This window comes from Belonocnema kinseyi, chromosome 10 (assembly GCF_010883055.1).
Source record: "Belonocnema kinseyi isolate 2016_QV_RU_SX_M_011 chromosome 10, B_treatae_v1, whole genome shotgun sequence".
NCBI classification, from domain to species: Eukaryota; Metazoa; Arthropoda; class Insecta; order Hymenoptera; family Cynipidae; genus Belonocnema; species Belonocnema kinseyi.
The window spans coordinates 104,984,151-105,004,778 of NC_046666.1; the positions used below are offsets into that span (position 1 = coordinate 104,984,151).

The following is a 20,628-nucleotide window of genomic DNA, read 5'->3' on the forward strand; positions in this document are numbered from 1 at the left end:
TAATAGGTGAACAAAGTATAAAGAGGGATGAAGAACTATTCCGCACCGGGACCAGATTGTATCAAATCCTTCTGGTGGAAGAAGTTTTCTTCAACCCATCAGCATTTGGCCCGTATTTTCCCCTCATATTTGAAGTCGAAAGAGCCGATTCCAGAGTGGTTGGTGGAAGGGCGCACAATACTTCTACCGAAAATAGACAACTTAGCTGACCCGAAGAATTACAGGCCAATGACTTGTCTGAACACGCTTTATAAGATATTCACAGCTATCCTAAATGATAGGATTGTTCGGGCAATTGAACCTGTGTGGCAAGAAATGTATGAACAACGAGGCTCAAAGAAAGGCGTAGGCGAATGTCGGGAGAACCTGCTCATCGATAGATGTATCTGCAAAGATGCAGGATTCTACCAGCGTGACCTATCGATGGCCTGGATTGATTATCGGAAAGCTTTCGATTCGACATCCCATAGACTTATCATCTGTCTTTTGGAAATCTTAAAGGTTCATCCGCAAATAGTCCGCAGATTTACTATCTCATCTGGAAAAAATCGTATGACAACTAACAAGGTCACCTTTAAGAGAGTTGTCTTTCAGGGCGACACCATGAGTCCACTCCTCTTTTGCCTTACATTATTGGCACTATCTCTAGCACTTCGCCATTCCGACGGGTACTTGTGCGGCAAACCTGCAGATCGAAAGTACAAGGTCACTCATGTATTTTAAATGGACGATCTTAAGATCTATGCTAAAAACAGAGAGCAACTGCATCTAGCTCTGGGGAGTGTCGAACGATATATTAAGGAAATTGGAATGGAATTTGGGTTAGACAAATGCGCCAAGGTTTATTTGAAGCGAGAAAAATTTAATGGCATCCCTGAAGATCCTGAGCTCGTTGATAGAAGCGCTATATGACACCTTTGCGCTGGAGAGACTTATAAATACCTGGGCGTGCCACAGAGCCGCATTCAGGATGTGACATCTATAAAGGATACTCTCCGAAGCAGATACAAACGTCTCATCTGACAGATTTGGTCTTCCGAACTGTCGGCGAGGAACAAAGTATCTGCAACCAACATGCTTGCCGTCCCGGTACTACTCTATTCATTTGAAGTAGTTCCATGTCGCGGAATATTGAGTCTTGAATGTCTTCACAACAGGATTATTCTGGGTACAGCACATAGAGTTGCAAATGGAAGAGACGCTCTTCTTAAAATGGTCAGGAATCACGAAGAAGTGAGCAAAGGAGCGTTTCTGTACTCACTCCTGAAAGCCCGGATAAAGAAAGCACAAGAGAAAAACTTTCGTGAACAGCTCCTCGATAAGAGGATGCACGATATCTTCCACAGAAATGTGAAGGATCAGTCAATGTCTTGTGAGGTAACGTTTGCATTCCTTAAATCGCCCGGCATGAACTCTGGTACGGAGGGTTTCATTTTTGCATGCCAAGATGGTGTCATTTCCACCTTAACATACCGTCGCCACATTTTGATGCCAAGACATTCCCGATGATAGCTGCAGGGCGTGCCATGCAGACCCCGAGCATTTAGCTCACATACTATCTAGTTGTCCAACTCACGCGGGAACGACCTACATTCAAAGGCACAATGCGGCACTAAGAGGGCTTTATTACCATCTCTGTCACTCCTACGGTATTAACCTTAATATCGCTCCTCGAAATGCTCCTAATGAAATTGAGTCAATTGTCGAGAATGGGAAGTGCCGCATATACTGGAACTTTATATTCTCGACAATTGTTTCTGTTGCTCACTCGAGGCCTGACATGATTCTTCTTGACTTCGAGAAGCGAACCATGTTCGTTACCGAATTTTCGGCACCAGCTGACAAAAACATCATAACCAAGGAGAATGAAAAGAAAGAGAGGTATCGAGACCTTATAAGGGAGTTGCAACGATTGTACCCGGAATATTCTGTTAAATTGATCGTTCTTATCATCGGCGCTCTTGGCGGTGCCAAGCTTTCACTTGTTAATGGCCTAAAAAGCATCCCTGCGTGTCAACAATACGCTAGAACACTTGCGGGAAAAATGCAGAAGGCGGTTGTCCTTGGGTCGCTCCGTGTTCTTAGGGTGCACGAGGCTTTTGCTGGATCGTCGTATTGATTCTTTTACAGACTGTAACCACCTATCTCACGGTCGTGAGACGTGGTTGTGGCTGAAATTTTACCGGGATTTCGCTGAAAGCGGGTGCAATTTTCACCCTTTTGTTTGATTCTAGAGGAATAAAAACCTAACCGAAAAAATGTGTGTCTTTGTGTGTGATATTTTTTATTGTATTGCAAATACTTTAAAATATTTAATATTTCATGGTGGATTCAACCTATTGGGAAACCACTAAAAAACGTCTATTACTCTACCTTAGGGGTAGCGTGGAAAAGAATGGTTTAATTAGTTTTTTCATCACTTCATCATCACGTAATTAATTTATTTACATATTCTTTTATTATTAACAATTAACAATCATTCTTTCCCCTGCGATGTTTAGCTTATCATTTTTTGGCATTATTAACTTAAAACAATACAAATTTATAAAACTAACCCCTTTAATGATATTCTTTTATAAATATTAAACAAACAATGTAAAGCCAGTGAATTTACGTATATTTTTTCTTGTACTTTCGACAACAGATATTCTGTAAGTAATTTTTACAAATTAAATACATAAAATATGCACGCCATTGATACAGTTAATCGTATTATTTAAACAATGGTTGAATAATTGATTGTTTTCGAACAAAAAAGAAGAAAAAAGTGAACTTGTAATGCAGTAAAAATGCATATATGCACCAAAATGCTAAAATACGGTCTTAGTACATCTTTCAATACATACAGAGCTACATACCTCCTTCGGAGAGTTCAGCAGGGAAGAGTCGCAGTCAACATCATAAGAACGAGGAGGATGGTAGTAAAGCATTCTTGAGGCTGCATTGTCTCTGTGGAGATACATTGTTCCCGAGTGAGTGGGACACTTGGATAGTATGTGTCCTAGGTACTCATAATGTGCATGACTGGCTACGGTATACTAAGGTAGAAACTTACTTAGGATTTTAGAAGTTAGGTATCTTAATGAAATAATGCAATTTTCTCACTTATGATGTTAACATCCAGGCCAGGGGTCTCGGTCGCCTGTTCCGCTACTTTTTAAAAAACGCTCCTCGGTCAATCATCTCGTAACAAATGTTTGTTTTCAGGAAAAAACGTCTTCCATTTGCCAATATGTGAGCTGTACTCACAATAGTTTGGTTGTAGATACTGGAGATTTAGAGTCATGTCGCCGTTACGGCGTGGGATATATGAGTGTAACGGACGCATTTATATGATTGCTTTTACGTGTAGCGATGTCGAGGGCTGTAAGCTCGTGCTTTGTTCATGGAACCATCACAAGCGAATAAGGTAGAACAGGGACGACGCACAGGCAGATTGAAAGACCACTTATGAGCTGAGGGTCCTCAGAAACGCCAGTAATTCTTCCTCGTTTTAGATGAATCTTGCCACTTATTGAATTCAGGATTCGTACCAATCTCTTCTATGTACTTTTCGACTATGCTTAAAGCAGTTTCATACGGCATTGTCTCAGAAGCATAGATCTTCAAGTCATCCTTATAAAATACATGACTGACCTTATGCTCACGATGGTTAGACTCTCCACAGAGATACTCAAGAGGATTACATAGTGCGAGATGTAGGGGCAGAAATTTGATGCAAAAGAGAAGAGAGATCATGTAATCGCCCTGGAAAACGCTCCTCTGGGGGGTGACGTTCCTTGTAACATGATAATTTTTAGATGAGGTAGTAAATCTGATTTTCCAAAGCGGTATCTATCTCTCTATCTACCTTAAGATGTAATCCCCTGTCAATTAGCAGATTCTCTCAGAAACCTGTTACACCATGTTTCGTGCCACGTTCTTCGTACATCTTTCTCCACTCAGGACTAATTCTATGAACAATTCTGTCATTCAGTATCGCCTTAAACATTGTATACGACGTGTTCAAACAAGTTATTAGTCTTGAGTCCGACAGTTCGCGCGCGAACTGCGGATCTGTCGTCACGTATGCAACAAGTCAAAGTTGTTGATCATCAGGCTGCATGTTGTTGACACAATATGGGTGACGCTAGGAGAAGTGTAGAGCGCCGGGAGATTTGGGTGACAGAAAATTTACAGTTTTTTTTTGACCCATCTCGACTCTTCAAAGACCCTCCAATTACTATCGACTAACCGTTCAGACCAGAGGAGGTCGAGGTATTTTGAAGTGCAGTTACCTCATATCACCTAAACAGGAATGCCCATCTGTCACTACCAAAGAGGTGAAAAAAGTAGTAAGATATATAAGGACCTATTCCGCTTCTGAACTAGACGGTATGAAGACCTTCTTGCAGAAGTAGTTTTTTATCAACCCACCAGCATCTGGCCCGCATTTTCACCTTATATCTCAAGTTGGATGAGCCTATTTCAAAGTGGTTGGTGGAAGGACGCACAGTACTCCCCCTGAAGATTAGCACCTTGTCTGGCCCTCAGAAGGCCGATAACTTGTCTGAACCCGCTGCATAATATCTTTCTAGTTATTTCAAATTATAGGACAGTTTGGACAATCAAACCTGTGCACATCGTGAGGTACATAGAGGGATTGATTCAAAAGAATAATGTCTCTTAAGTATTTTACATGGATGATGTCAAGATCTATGCTAGAAATAAAGAGCAACTAGATCTAGTCCTAGGGATTATCGAGAAGTATACTCCAGAGATGGGAATGGAGTTTGGGTTAGAAAAATGCGCCAAGGTACATACTTCGCAATGCCACAGAGCCGCATTGAGTACGTAAAATCTGTACAAAGTCCTCTCTGACGCAGATAAAAACGTCTTAACCGATAGATTTGTCCCTCTGAACTGTCGGCGAGGAACAAGGTATCTACCATGAACATGCTTCCCGTCCCGACAGTACTCTATTTATTTGAAGTGGTTTCCTAGACAAAGGACGAGCTCGGATCTCTGGATATCAGGTCACGAAAGGTTATTCACATGCACAGAAACATACACATTAAGTCGTCTGATCTCCGACTTTACATCTCACGCCGTTAAGGTGGTCGTGGAATACTGAATCTCGAATGTCTTCACAACATGATTTTTCTGGGTATAGCACATATAGTTGAAAGCGGATGACACCCACTTCCTGAAACAGTAAAGAAACACGAAGAAGTGGCAAAGAAGCATTTCTGTATCTTGACTTCAATATCAGTGGTGAGGAAAATCCACCAAACATTATCAATCATGAGTATTCACTCCTGGGGGTTCGTATCAAGAAAGCCGATGTTGTATGAGCTAGCGTTTGCATTCCTTAAGTCACCCAGATTGAAGTCGGGCAGGAAGGGTTTTATTTTGGCATGACAAAACGGTGTAATTTCTACTTTAACATAACGTCGCCACATTTTTAGCCAAATATTCTTAATGATATCTGCGAAGCGTGTCATGCACACCCCGTGAAACAAAGACACATACTATTTATTTTTCCAACTAATGTGGGTATGACATGCATCCAAAGGCACAATGCGAGACTAAGAGTCTATTATTACCATGTTTTTTGTCACTTTTACGGTCTCAGCTCTGATACCCCTCCGCCAAACACTGCTAGGGAAATAGATCTAATTATCAAAAATGAGAAGGCCGCATATACTAGGACTTCATAATCTTGACAATTGCTTCTGTCGCGCACTCGAGATCTGCCATTCTTTTGTTTTCGAGAAAAGAACCATGTTCTTTATCAATTTTTCGACCTCGGCCGACAAGAACGTCACTGTTAAGGACAGTGAAGAGAAAGAGAAGGTATACAGACCTTATAAGCCTAAGTTAGTCATCCTGATCATCGGCGATCTTTGAGGTACCAAACATTTATTGGTTAATAGTCCGAAAAGCATCCTTGTGTGTCAACGAAATGCTATAATACTTGCGGGGTGTTGAGGAAGACGCTTATCATTTGGTCTCTCAGTGTTGCAATTTTGTAGGATGGTACTCGATTCCAGTGAAATCCCGCGCTTATCCGTATGAAAAACTTTTAACTATATATATTGAGATTTTGTCATAGAGACAGCCGGAGGAATTTACCGAGAGTGGGTGCAATTCTAGAAAATGTCTCCCGCTTCTGGTGAAATCCCGTTACAGTTTTAGTTGTAACCATGTCTCACGATCACGAGATGGGTGGTTACATTGTGTGACGGACTTAATACAAAGATTCATCGAAACCCTTGTGATTCTTAATGACACATAGCGAGCCAACTACGACTGCCTTCTGCATTTTCGTCGCAAGTGTCTCGGTATTTCGTTGCCACGCAGGGGCTATGAATTAGTGAAGGTTTGGCACCTCCGACAGCACTGATGGCAGGACGACCCTATAAGGTCTTTAAACCTCTCCTTTTTTTTCTCCTTAGACGTAATGTTTATGTCGGCTTGTACTGTAAATTCGATAGCGAACATAGTTCGTTTCTTGAGGTCAATCATACATCTGAATTTTTTTCTACGTGTCTGGGCAGTCTGAGGTGGCAACAAACTTTTTGCTCACTTGTCAGGTACGGTCAGGCCTGTCCCGACTTCAGTTCTTCCACTACTCTATGGTCTGTTCATAGACTTTAGTTTGTGTGAGCTAACTCCAATAGGGGTCTTTTGTCCACAGGCAGGTCAAAATACGGAAATTTAAACATTTTTCATTTTTCAACTAGCGATTTCAAAATAGCATAAAGAGCATCTACGAATGTTTCCGATTCCTATGATATATTATTACAACTGTCTAGAAAAGTTGAAAATTAGGAGTTCAATATCAAGAAACTTTAGCTCAATGTTCAATTTAATATTTAATACTTCTCAAATTTGCAGCCTTTATATACAAATTATATGCCATTGAAATCTGAAAAGGACGTAGATTCCGAATACTATATATCACTTTCTAATTACTAATCGCAAAATTAAGAATTTTTAAATTTAAGATTGTTTTCCCATTTTACAACAAGACCCCTGAGGAAAGGCTTGGTCTGGCCAAGCTTGACGGTAGCTGGCCAGAAAGTAGGTCATTGGTCAGCTTGACGCTCTGAACTTTTGTCTATTCTACTTGTTTATTGATCATTTTTTCACTCAAAGTATGGAAAAACTGAAATTTTTTAAATAACAATTTTTACGCTTTAATAACTGATTAGGCAAACTTTATATTCTCTTGAACAAATGTTTAGGGTCTCATAGAAAAAAATAATTTGCTCATTAGTCCATTTATTTGTTATAAACAAATGTTATGAACAAATTAGCAAATAGTCTTATTATCGGTAAAAGAAAATTTCTCATTACTAAAAGTGCTTCATATTGATCTAGGAATGATATATTATTACAAGAATAATTTAAAAGTTTTTAATAACCATTGTTATAAACAATTCTTATGGCAAAATATTAAAATTTCAGATTTTTTCAAATTATAATTTCCTTCAATCGCCAGAACGACTTCAGGTATTTCTTAAAATAATAAATATTTAATATTATTTGATAAAATATAACAATTAAAATTTTTATAAAAAAATTAGATAAACAAATTAAAAATTTCGGCCATTTCACTTAGAAATTTTGTTGTGTTTGCACTGGAAATGTTTAAAGCTATTGGATGAATGACTGCTAGTCAAAAAAATATTAGAAAAGTTAATAATAACAATTGCTATAAATAATTCTCGTGATAAAATATTCAAATTTAAATTTTTATCCAATTTTAATTTTCTTTAATCGCTAGAATGGCTACTGATATTCCTGAAAAATGTATCTTTTATAATATTTAGTACAATATAACAACTTAAATCTTTATAAACAATTTAGATAAAAAATTCCAAATTTTCGCAGTTTCACTTAGAAAAAGTCGAAGTTTCAATCGCAATAGATTGAGAATGAATCATAACACTACATGCTAAGCTTCACTCAATATAAAATCTTTTGACAATAACCCACCGACTTGATAGGCAAACCCCTAAATTTGCAGAGATTCATATCAGAAAACGGGATTGGCAATGAATGCAGAAAATAAAGTACTTTTTTCATAAATTTCAGAATATTCCTGTAGTCTTTGTTCCGAGCTTCACCTGCTTCTTCAGAAAACTTTCCAATTGGTAATGGAAAATGTTTCATAACATCAGCTCCATGCAATAATATCTTATGGACAGTTACAGGCATGTCGTACCAAGGGTATAAATACACATACAGTTTTGCGGTTTCCATAGTATATATTTTACATGTTTCCAAGTCAGTTGGCTCTGTACTTGTTAATTTATGCAGAATGTACGCAAATATTTCCACTAATTCTAAGTATATCCCTGTAATTTCTGCTGTTACTTTAGGGTCTGAAAAAAACCTTCTTGCGGTGTTTCCGTCATTGGATGTGCCTGAGCCTTGGTTTACTGCATCTATTACCAGTCCTGTTTTCTGATGAAAATCTTTGCAAATTCGAGTCTTCGCCATCTTTTGCAAATCTTTACATATATTCGTATCTATTCGCCATTTCTTAAAATCGAGTCTAAAGGCTATATGTAAAAGATTTTCCATAAAGTAAATTCTTGACTCTAAGTTATTAATCTCGTTAGATGTAGCTTGACAAATGTAACAAGTCATAGATGATAAAGTTCTAGAAAGAGCCTGGCAAACTTTTTGGTCTAGCATCGTCAACATCATCTCAGTTTTTATCACATAAGTACCGGAATCGTTCTTTCTTATTGTGGGCTTCATTTTATCGATTTCTTTTTGATGTGATAATATTACTGAATTGGTTTTTTCTGCGGTTTCTTTTGCGAATTCATATATTATTGGCCTGAAATATGATGTTGACGATGGATTAGGATTTTTCCATACTACAGAATTGACCAAATTCTCTAAGTGAAGTCGCAGTGGTACCATTGAAACCTTCATGGTTTCTGTACGTATATTTATACCCTTGGTACTACATGCCTGTAACTGTCCATAAGATATTATTACATGGAGCTGATGTTATGAAACATTTCCCATTATCAATTGGAAAGTTTTCCGAAGAAGCAGGTGAAGCTCGGAATAAAGACTATAGGAATATTCTGAAATTTATGAAAAAGTACTTTATTTTCTGCATTCATTGCCAATCCCGTTTTCTGATATGAATTTCTGCAAATTTAGGGGTTTGCCTATCAAGTCGGTGGGTTATTGTCAACAAATTTTATATTGAGTGAAGCTTAGCATGTAGTGTTATGATTCATTCTCAATGTATTGCGATGGAAACTTCGACTTTTTTAAAGTGAAACTACCAAAATTTGGAATTTTTTAATCTAAATTGTTTATAAAGATTTAAGTTGTTATATTTCACTAAATATTATAAAAGATACATTTTTCAGGAATATCAGTAGCCATTCTAGCGATTAAAGAAAATTAAAATTGGATAATAATTTAAATTTGAATATTTTATCACGAGAATTATTTATAACAATTGTTATTATTAACTTTTCTAATACTAGTGTGACTAGCAGCCATTCAGCCAATAGCTTAAAAAATTTCCAGTGCAAACACAAAAAAATTTCTATGCGAAAGGACCGAAATTTTGAATTTGTTTATCTAATTTGTTTATAAAAATTTTAATTGTTATATTTTATCAAATCTTATTAAATATTTATTATTTTAAGAAATCCTGAAGTCGTTTTGGCGATTGAAGGAAATTATAATTTGAAATTTTAGTAAACAGAAATTTTTTTACCGATAATAAGACTATTTGCTAATTTGATCATAAAATTTGTTTCTAACAAATAAATGGACTAAGAAGCAAATTATTTGTATTCTATGTGTCCCTAAACATTCAATTAAGACAATATAAAGTTTAACTAATCAGATATTAAAGCGTAAAAAATTGTTATGTAAAAAATTTAAGTTCATCCATACTTTAAGTGAAAAAATTATTAATAAACAAGCAGAAGAGACAAAAGTTGAGAGCGTCAAGCTATTCAGAATTTAATAAAATTTCAATTAAAAAAAAAAATAAGAATCGGACCAAAATTGAAGGCTCTAGACATTTTTGAACGAAAAAGTGCATTTCCTCCCACTGTGTGGCGTGCTGACCATTGCTCTTAAGGTGTAACGGTAACTTGCTCCAAATAGTTTCAGCAAAACCACTCGCAAAATAATGTATTAATTCAAATTTTGTTTTTTGCAAAATTTGGAATATGTTATTTTTGTAGAATTTTCAGTCATCCTCCTGCAGCGGATTAGGTTTTGGGATTCTAGGTGCTGAATGAAATTGCTTGACCGTGCCACGCCCAGAAGACCTGAACAGTGGCCCAAATATGACAATTTGTTCCAAAACAGCCTAGCCTTAGAGCAGTGGTCGGCAAACTTTTTGCTTGATTTTCAGGTATGATCAGGCTCCATCTGACTTAATTTTTTCTACTACTTTTCGGTCTATTCATGTACCTTAGTGTATGTGAGCTTACTCCAGCAAGGGTCTTTTGTCCACAGGCATGTCAAAGTAAGGAAAATTTTTAACTTTTAATTTTTCAAACAGCGATTTGAAAATAGCATTATTAGCATCTACGAATTTTTCCGATATCAATGATATATTACTTGCCTTGAAAAGTTGAAAATTTGAAGGAGTTTAATATCAAGAAACATCAGCTTTACATGCAATTTAATACTAAATGCTTCTCAAATTTTCAATCTTTATAGACAAATTACATGTCTTTGGAATCGGAACAATACGTGGATTCCAAATATATTACTTTTAAGTCACTGATTGCAAAATTAGGAATTTTTGAATCTCACATTTTTTCCCATTTTCTAACAAAATACCCCTGAGGAAAGGCGTGGTCTGGCCAAGCTCGCAGGCACTGCCCTGAAAGTAGGTGGTAGGGCAGCCAGGGAAGGGTACCCTGCCCTGAGCAAGAGCGTGCCAACTACTGCCTTAGATACGATCATTTTTAATCGATTTTAATTTTTCTAAAAATACTTTTGACTAAATTCCAAAGAGAATTGCGAGAGCCGATTTTTAGTTTCATTTTGTTATAATTCTGTGTTAACAAATAAACTGAAAATGGCAATTTTTATAATTTTATTTTTTATTTTTACATAAACAATCGGAATAAGCCCGAAATCAACCAAAATAAGTTAAATAGCATGTAATTCAGCAAACTTATTCATTGAATGTTCCAAATAATTATTAGAAATTAATTCAAAAGTTGGTGGTTCTACAATTGAAAACAACATTCAACAAATCTACGTTGTATTTCACCGTTATTGAAGCACTATTCGACATATATTTTGTTATTAATAAAAAGACTTCAAATTTATGTAATAGTTATTTTCCATCAGAAAACATTGTTCTACTAATATATTTGTTAATTTTATAAATTATATAAATGAATGCACTATTTGGTCATTTTTTCACATAAATACACTCTGCTTTCACCACCGCGACCTTGAAAAGTTTTTATCCTGAGGTTTTATTCAGTGATGGCTATCTACAAAGTAAGTTCCAAATTTTAGCCCCCCCCCCCCCCTCGCGTAAGTAACATAGCCGTTGGCGAAACACGGTATTCAACTTTGTAAATTCTTTCAAATAAACTTAATGTAGATAACATATTGAATTAAATATGAATTACTCTCAATTCCTAACATATGAAGTCGCAATATATTGCATCATCAACAAATTAGCTGAATTTTCAACCAAAAAAGATTTGCCATCCATAGAGATGAATCTTAAACATAAAAAATTTATAATTTTTAACCAAGCAGTTCCATTAACAACGAAAAAGATAAACATTCCAGCAAAGCGATGAGTTTCAAAAGAAATATAGATTTAATCAAATAGTAAGATTTTAATGCCAGAAAATGCATTTTTTCGAAGGCAGTTGAATTTCTAACAAAAAAAGATCATTTTCTACCAACAAAGGTGACTATATTACCATGAAAGATGAATTTACAACCATTAAGTTTGTAACCTAAAAAGTCGATTATTTTGGAAAACGGTACATTTTCAAATCAAAAAAGATGCTCTTTTAGCAGAAAAGGTTATTTTAAGCCAAGAAAGATAAATTTTTTAAACAATATAGTTGAATTTTTAAACAATACAATTTTTTGTTATATTTTTAACAAAATATGCAGTTTTTTATCAAATAGTCGAATTGTCAACCAATACAATATGAATAATTAAATTTTTATATAAAAACTCTGAGAAATAAAGGTAACTTTGACAAAAAAAGTAATTTTTCAAAAAAATTGTACAATTTTCAAAAGATGAATTTTCAACTAAGAGGATTAATTTTTTATTAAAAATATGAATTTCTAACTTATCCAATATACAGTATAAAGTTTTACCCAAAGGTGGAATATTTAGGTTTTCAGTTTGAAAAACTATATTTTTTTGACAAAAAAGTTAAATTTTCAATAAAATAGTTGACGTTTCAAGCAGAAAAGTTGAATTGTCTACAAAACAGTAGAATGTTTAACATAAAAGTTTACTTAAAAGCAAATAGGCGAACTTGAAACTGTAATTATAAACAAACTGTCTACACGTACCAAAAGATCCAGCTATATGTACCGAAGTTTCGGTACAAATAACCCTTTTTTCAGATTCCCCTATATTTGTGCCAAAACAATCTAGCTACTTGTCCCGAAATTTTGGTAAACGAAGTGTATACACTGTCGGTCCCGCAGTAAAAAAAATTGTCGGTACAGGTAACAAAAAATTACCGGTACGGACAATTTTTTTTACCTTTTTTTTCAAAGCATATTTCCAGCGAGGTAGCAGCTAAGGGTACGTATTCATGGAATAAGGAATTCATGGAATTCAAATTTTTCTAACTTTTTTTGAACATCTAGTGGGTAAGCTGGAAGGCAATCCTGTACTGGTCATAGAAATAATGTTGGTCGAACCTCTACCCCTTTCTTCCATATTCCTGTGGCACCCCTGTGACTAATTACAGAAGAAATGTTTGTAAAAACCCCTACCCCTTTCCAACCTCTCGTCAGGGGAGGTACCCCTGTGACTGGTTACAGAAATTATGTTGGTGAAGCCCCTGCCCATGTCCAACTCAGTGACTGGTTACAGAAATAATTTTGATCAAACCCTTTGCCTTTTTCCAGCAACGCGTGGTGGGGCTGGAAGGCACCTCTGTGACTGGTCATAGAAATAATGTTGGTAAAACCCCTTACCCCTTTCCAACATCTCGTGGTGGGGCTGGAACGCATCTCTGTAACTGGTCACAGAAACAATGTTGGTGAAGCCTCTACGCCTTTCCAAAATCTCATGGGGCGGGAGGGCACCCCTGTCACTGGTTACAGAAATAATTTTGATCAAACCCTTCATCCCTTTTAAGCAATAGGAGGTGGGGCTAGAACGCACCTGTGTGACTGGTCACAGAAATAACCTTTGCTAAGGTTTCTTAGTCTGGTAAACTAACTAGCAAATGGCAAATATTGAGGATCAAACAGTAGCATTAAATAATTGGGGAAAAAAGTATTGTTTAATAACTTGCTAATAATGTGAACAAAATTTCATAACCGAATCCACTATTCGGAAAATTCTTCACTAAAATACATCGTTCTTTTACGAAAACTATTCAAATTGCATTGAAAGTAATGTGCTGTTAAAAAAATCGACTTTTGCAACGTTTGCCTCCATGTTTAAAACAAATTTTATAGACAAATGCAAGTAACGGCTATGTATCCACTAAAATACGTTCTGTTTTCACGAAAAGCACTTCAAGCTTCTGTCTCGAGCGCTTAGCAATCAAACATTCATAGATTCGTAAGAAAAATTATGAAAAAATTTTATTTAATTATTATAACTATTATTAATAATTGTTAATTGTATACGCAAACCCCTTTAAATTTGAATTATTCTAAGTACATTTAAATCGTTTGAAAGTAAAAATACAAGAGTTGTAAATAATTATTTACATCATTAATAATTATTATCAGCAATTTATTAATTATTAATTTAAATATTAATAATATGTATTAATATTATATAAAAATAATATTTTATTATTAATTGTTACTTTTATACTCAAACCCTTTGAATTTTCAATTATTCGAAGTGAATTTAAATCCTTTAAAAATTCTTAAATTGTTAACCATCATTATCCTTCTTTGTTCATATTATGTATTAAAATAATATTTTATAAATAATAGTTACTTTCAGAATCAAAACCTTTGAAATTTCAATTATTCTATGTTAACTTAAATCGTTTGAAAATTGGCAGTTGTGGAATTTTTAATAATTATTTGTGTCATTAATAATAATGATCAACAATTTAAGGATGATTAATGTAAAAATGATTTGAAGTAACTTAAAAAATAAATTTTAAATGCTTTTTGATTTTAAAAGTTGTCCCAGGCGATAATATTATGGATAGTTTATACATAGTGTGAAGTATTATATAAAATATTCCTTTGTTTTAAACATTTTTTACATAAAACAAATGAATATTATATATATGATTTTTCTGTCTGGGGTAATATCGCGATTCTCGTTAACTAAACATTTTTTAAGTTTTCAGTGAATTTCTTATTCATTTAATGACAAATTTTTTGTAGCAAAAGTTTTGTTATGAATATTTTGTATTATAAATTACTTTTTTTTAATCGTTTTTAAGAATATTAAGTTTTAAAGATTTAAAATAGAAGTTTTACCATTTGGATGTTTGATAATTACTTCGAATTTAGTTTTTGATCTTAGAAAAATCTGTCGAATCAATTTTAATGACGAATAATAACTTTTTACATTATCATCTCAATGAGAAGGTATTCGTTTAATGTAAAAAATTACTTTCGCGGATACCATCAAATCTCGACGTTTTCGGGCTCACTACTTGACAAAAAATGGATTTTCCTTTGATATCTGTCTTTGGTTGCCGTAATCGTTGCCTCTGAATACAATAACTTTCGAAGAAATTATCCGATTGAATTGCCCTTTGGCATACAATTTTAGCGCCTAAAAAGGATGGTGCAGTTGCTTTGACCAGGCATTTTATATAACGATTCTGGTTTTATCCAGAAAAAAATGCTCAGAGCAAAATTGTTCATCTAAAAAATGTCTGCAAATTTGCTTCATATTATTTTTTGACGACAGGCATAGTTTTTATTTTAATCATGAATACTGTCATGATTCAGATGGGCCGTAACTCACAAATTTAAACAAATTGTTTTAACAATTTTCGTTTAAACCTTTGGGAAGTTAGTGTCTTTTTTATATAATCATCCGCAGTTTTTAAATTAAAAATATTAATTTAGAATATGAAATCAGTGAAATAGTTTAAATTTAAAATTAATACAGAAAATAAAAAATAAATTATCATTAAGAGCTTACGAAAATTCTAACTGCAAATCGGAATAGTTAAGAATTTATGTATATTTACGATTATAATCTCAAACTCACAAAAATGTCCAGGATTTTGTGGACCTATTAGGATTTTTAATGAATAGGCAAGGAAATAGAGAGAAAATATGCAAGTTGAAAGGCAAAAGGACCTGACATCGAGGGGCTGGAGCAACCTCTCAGGTACTATGGGTGAATTTATGACCAACTTAGCCCTATGGCCTAGTCTCAAGACCTCTTCAAGGCTTCTCATTTTACAGATTTAAACATCAAGTTATGTTGACGAGTTTTATTTCTCATGCGTATTGAGCGTATTCTGAAGAGAAAATATTTTCGTGATTTTCTCATCACAAAAATGGGTTACAATTTTTGCAGTTCTTAAAACAAGTATGATTTTTTTTTAAACTCAGGATAATAACATTGATTTCGATATTGTTCAACTAGAAAAATAATTTTTAGAAAAGAGACTTCATTTTTAAATTATTTATGTTCTTCTTTTTCAAGAAAAAAATTAGTCCTGTAAAAATCCAAAATTAAATAATAAGAAGTATAAACAAAAAGTTTCTACAAGGCATTGTTCTGATATGTAGTGAAATGACTCATCAAATGTATTCGACCGTACGCGCATGCCTTCTTCTACTTGGTAGACAGTAATCCACATATGCATTAGAAAGTTTTTCTGAAATAAGCTCAGTATTTTACGGATATGCAAGGTGTTTAGATTCCTAGAAATCCTTAAAACCTGGAGAAGTTCTTGATTTTTTTACCAGGAAAACCCCGGAATAGTCCTTGAATTTTTAAACTGGAAAAACCTGGAAAAGTTCTTGAATTTTGCAAACACACCTTCTTAGCACTAGATATTTCATTTTATAACGGTGAAAATAACGAAGCTACTATCGACAATATTTCAAAGCTTTTTATTTATTTCCAATTTTTTCTATTTTAACGAACATTTCATTAAAAAAATTGTAATCTAATCATTTTTATCTATCAATATTTCGAAAAAATTTAATTTCACTAGTAATGAATCGTATGACTGCAGGTTAGCTAAAACCTGTAAATCAGGGAAAAACTAAGGGATTTTTTTGGCTGGTCAGTGACTTAGACAAAAATCTTGCAAAAGTCAGGAATTTCCTATTTAAATAATTGTCTATGATAATAAATTAGAAAATTTAATTTTTTCAGTTAAAATTTTTTTATTTAGTAAATAAAAGATTGTATATTAAAAACTTTCCAAAAGATTGTATTATTTTATAGGCCAGTGAAAATAAAGAAATCGCCAGAGTAAGCCTAATTAGAGTCATCGTTTGTGGTTGGAATATCAATTACACTGATACTCTGATACTGGGCCGATTTTGGTACTGGTCTTGGTGGGGAATTACCCAGATAGAAGGCCGCATACCCCTCGCAACTCTTTTTACTCCTATTTTCGGCGTGGCGTCAATGTTCGGAAGAACTTTATCAGGGGTCCGATATCTAGGGTTCAATGTATTATATTATTAGTTTAAAATTAATTTTTTATTTGAAAATTGAACTATTTCATATTTAGCTGAAAATTGATTTTTGTACAATGAAAATTCAACTACTTTGATAAAAGTTAAACAACTTTGTTAAAAATTAATTTTGTTTTCAAGTTTCAAATCTTTAGTGGAAAGTTGCACTATTAATAGATTCGGTTTGAAAATGCAACTGTTTTACAAAACAATTCGTCTTTTGACTTGAAAGTTCAATTACTTTTTTTTCTTCTTGACTGAGAAATCTTTATATGCTGAAAATTCGTCTTTTTGGTTAAAAAATTGAATTCGTGGCTTAAACTACTTTGTTAAATTTGTTGTTGACGATTGATTATTTGTATTGAAAATTATTCTCTTTGGCTGGAAATTAAATGATTTTGTTGAAAGTTTGTATTTTTTGTAGAAAATTAATATTTCAGGGTTCAAAATTCAACTGCTTTGTAGAAAATACGTCTTGCAGATTGAAAATTTGTGTCTTTTGGCTTAAAGTTGACAGACTTCGTTGATAAATTATTTTCTTACTTGCCGATTTATCAATTTACTCGAAAATTCATTAATTTAGTTCCAAATTCGACTATTTTGTTGAAAATTTAATTACCTTATTGAAGATTGAACGTTGAAAAGGCGATGAATATGTCAAATTTTAACTAATTCTAATCAAAAAAATCTGCCCGCCACGCGGGCACATTGTCGTCGCGCGCTATGCGCGCGGCTCGCTTCGCTCACCAGTTTGAGCGCGCCTAGGGCGCACCACTGTTGGTTCTCACGCTTCGCGTTCGATGATGTATTTATTTCGCACTTTGCGCTCCATTATATATTTACCTCGCGCTACGCGCTCGGTTTTTATATTTCCGCACATTCTTACGCAAACCTTTTAAAATTAAGACTCAAAACATCCACCACTGTAATTTTATGATTTTGAATTCTCTTTTGTTAAAGCCACATTCTCATCACGTATCTCGTGCTTCGCACTCGATTTTGTCCAAAATTTCAACTTTTCTACATTATATACAACACTTTTATATCAAATATGATACATTCTTTATGTAACTCTACCTGGGATTGCTTATTCAAAAATTGCAAAATAAAGAGCAAATTGTATTTATTGTGATTATTTTTAAATTTGTTTCTTATTTTTCTTTAAATTGTATTCTGAGCTGCGCTGAAACACGTATCATTGTGATAAATTTATACCATTACAATTCATAATATGCATAAAAATTAAATCATACTAATTCTTATTTCCTTCTTTTTATAATTTACAAAAATTTTTATCTTGTTTTTTACAATTAAATAAAAACTACTGCGCATCTGCATAGGGTCTAATAAAGGAACATATATAGGGTTCTATATGGGATCCTACGTCCTCTTTCATTTTTTCTGCTTTTTTACGTCCAAAGCCTAAACTACGTATCCTATCAAAAATTATAGCTCTTTTTTGGATGGACAAGTTTTGTCATATTTTTTTCGTAGCTTGTGTCGCTAGTCCAAAAAATTTTTATTTTTTATTTTTAGTGTTGTTTTTTAAGACTAAAAACAAAATCTATGAGTCCTATTGAAAAGTGATTTATTAGAAATTTGTAGGTCTTTCCAGGGTGCGCAATTTCAGCTGATTCATTTTTTTCTTATCTTGTATAGTTGGACCAAAAAATGTAATTTTTGGATTTTTCATTATTTTTGGTATAATGAAATTGGGAATTTTAAACTTTTCGACCAAATTAAAAAAGTTGTTATGATCATCTTGTAGGACCTTCAAAAATCAACGTTTTTCTTTTTTTTGACCTTTTTCATATCATGCGTTTTTTGGCTTAATATGTTCATTTTAGTTTGTTTTTTCGGATTTTGAAAATGCTCTAACTCTGATCATTTTCTTTTTATAGAAAAAAGTCAAAAGGATAAATTGTTTGAGTTTCTGAGTACTATAAATAACCGGTCATGGAATTTTGAAATCTTCAAAAAATGTGTTTTCAAAAATTGTTGGTAGTCAAATTTTGAATTTTGAATTTTTTCACCAAATTAAAAAATTTGTTATGATCATCTTGTAGGGCTTCCAAAAACCAACTTTTTTCTTCTCATGACTTTTTTTCATATGATGCGTTGTTTGGGTTAAAATGTTCATTTTAGTTTGTTTTTTGGATTTTGAAAATGCTCTAACTCTGATCATTTTCTTTTTACAGAAAAAAGTCATAGAGATACATTGTTTGCGTTTCTGAGCATTATGGATAACCGTACATGGAATTTTTAAAATTTGAAAAAATTTGGTTTCAAAAAGTTTTGATTCGATCAAATTTTGAATTTTCAACTTTTCGATTAAATTAAAAAATTTGTTATGATCACATTGTAGGGCTTTCAAAAATTAACGTCTTTCTTTTCTTGACTTTTTTTCATAGCATGCGTTGTTTGGCTTGAAATGTGCATTTTAGTTCGTTTTTTTGGATTTTGAAAATGCTCTTACTTTGATAATTTTCTTTTTATAGAAAAAAGTCATAAGGATAAATTGTGTGAGTTTCTGAGTACTATGAATTCCCGCTCATAGAATTTTGAAATCTTGAAAAAATGTGGTTTCAAACATTTTGAAAACGTGCTCACATTTTGAATTTTGATTCAAAATAGCTGTGTTACGAACTTGTTCTTTCTTTTTAGACCTTAAAAAAGTGTGCCAAAGCAGAATACAATCTGATAAATTTTTCGAAAGTTGTCGTGCCTACAGAATACAGACTACAGACAGACAAACATCTTCGTAAAAATCGTTTTTTCTGACTCAGTGGGTCTCAAAACTTTCAAATATTTTAGATTTTATCTTTACGATTGTTCACCGTGATAAATTGCAAAATTACCAAAAGAACGTGTTTTGCTCATAAAATCAGATTTTGTGGGCAACGTGTTTTGCTCATAAAATCAGATTTTGTGGGCGCATAGAAAATGTATAAACACAATTTTATTAATTTAATTTTTTTTCTTATTGGATGCGAATACATTATTTGATATTTCACGCGCATATTGTGTAGACGAGATATTTGTCAATTTGATATATTTCCCTTTAGCTGAGCAGGTAAGCCGAGAAACATGGTTTGATAAAAATGGTTGAATATTGTCTGTCTCTCTCGTTGCTAAGTTCCTCTTTCTAACAGGTAAAAAATTTTACCAACCGAATCCTAACAATTTTCGGGTATGAGGTTGTCTTCATACTTGTCAGGGGGCACTAGACTGTATTTCCGATTTTCTTATAGATGTCACTGCAGTCATTGTCGTGCTCAGCCAAACCTACCGTTTCGCCTTAAGTAGAAACTTGTGAATCAGTAAACCACGCCTAAACTCTACACTTTTAATGCAGCCTGCGTTAGTTAGATAAAATTTGGTCTTTTCTCGTGTTTTATTTTTTCTAATAAAAAATTCTAATTATGTATACACTGTGATACATAAAATATGTAGTTAAAAGTTCCTATAAACTTTTGTGTCAAACAGAAACTGGGTCTTCTATAGATTAAATTATCTGATGTTCCCAAAAAGTTTTCAGTCAAAAATGAAACAAATTGATAGTCCAGTTTTCGTTTTACTCAAAATTTTATTGGAACTCGTTTAGTCAATATTATTTTTAAACTCCACATAATTAAGATTTTCGCTTAGAAAAAAAAAATCATAAATGGCTTGATCGATTTTTTTATTTCTTGATTAAAATATTCGAGCAACATCAGTAAATTAAATCCTGCAAACAACTGGCGTTGAGTAAGGAGTTACTTTGCAGTTGTTTGAGGATCA

General features: G+C 33.6%; 1 protein-coding gene across 10 annotated transcripts in view; it reads left to right on the top strand.

Annotated features, from left to right (window-relative positions):
- Window positions 1-20,628, top strand: part of LOC117181592 (protein lap4) — a 485,727-nt gene that overhangs the window by 169,852 nt on the left and 295,247 nt on the right. The window lies entirely within an intron of this gene.